This window comes from Microtus oregoni, unplaced genomic scaffold (genome assembly GCF_018167655.1).
Source record: "Microtus oregoni isolate MIOR12 unplaced genomic scaffold, Mior012 000004F_ref0000308, whole genome shotgun sequence".
NCBI lineage: Eukaryota > Metazoa > Chordata > Mammalia > Rodentia > Cricetidae > Microtus > Microtus oregoni.
The window spans coordinates 56591441-56592775 of NW_024543063.1; positions in this window are offsets into that span (position 1 = coordinate 56591441).

Consider the following 1335-nt stretch of genomic DNA (forward strand, 5'->3'; position numbering starts at 1 on the left):
TCCTTGACTCTTCGGTGGTCTCAACATACTCTGGATGCTCTTCAGATCGTATAAATCTTTCGCCTTTTACTAATGGAGGAAACAGAGCGACAAGGGGCAGGTAGCGGAGGGGCAGTGGACTAGGTAGGTAGCTGCATCTGTCAATCGGCTAGCTGCCCTCCCAGCAGGCTCCACCCTCCCCAACTCCCAAGAGCCACTCCTACCTCACGGGGCTGGTGTGGTGACTGGGGGAAAGCATGGCACGTGATTCTCTAGACAAAGGCTTTCCATGCAGTGCACCCCGAAGAGCTTTCTCTGCCAGTCCTGTCACCCTCGAATGTCTCCTCTGCAGAGCCTGCCTGGTTCCCTGCATTGCTCCATTGGATCCTCCCAGGCCTGGCAACTGCGGCCGGCTCTAACTCACAAGTCTTGCTTGACCTTAGCCTCCCAGCTTTGCCTGGGTAGGTAGGGGCTGCATCAGGCCCAGGTGCAGGGAGGGGACAACAGAGGGGCTGGAGCAGTCAGCAGGTGGAAGCTACTCTAAGATGAGACAGAGCAAGACAGACCAGCTTCTGTGACTTCTACTTAGAGCCCTGTGCGGCGGAGCCCAGAGGCTTCCTGTCACAGCCTGGCTGTTTGTCCTCAGGAAAGTTACTCAATCTCTCTGAGGCTTGATCTTCTCACCCCTTTTGTTTCAGATGGAAACAGATTATACACCTGGGCACACAGCCCATCTTATGTAGGACGATGTGGTGTGTTTTTGTTTTTTTTTTTTTCTGAGACAGAATCAGTCTTTTTACATATCCTGGGCTGTCCTGGGACTCACTATGTAGACAAGGCTGATCACAAACTCACAGAGAGCCAACATGGTTTCTCTGTGTCACTTTGGAGACTGTCCTGGAACTTGCTCTGTAGACCAGGTTGGCCTTTAACTCAGAGATCTGCCTGTCTCTGCCTCCTGCATGCTGGGTTTAAAGGTGTGTGCCACCACCTTACGAAGTGACTTTTAATTGAAGTAAAATTGGTGTGTGTGTGAGAGAGTGTGCGTGTGCATTTGGACTTGTGTGTGCGCGCACGCACGTGTGCGTGTGTGCATGTGTGTGTGTGTGCTTGTGCATGTGTGTGTATATCACCCATTGTCTCTATCTTTTATTAGCTTCTGCAAACACTTCAGGAAAGGCTCGTATCACAGGACTCTGCATCAGAATTTCACCACGCGGGGTTGGAGTGTGGCGCAGGAGAGCGTCTGTCTGGTATGTACAATGGGTCAGTCCTAGTGTCCAGAGAAGTGAGTGTGGGCAGGGGCGGGGCTCACTAGGCAAGCCACTTAGCATGCGGGAAACCTTGTCTCCCAAA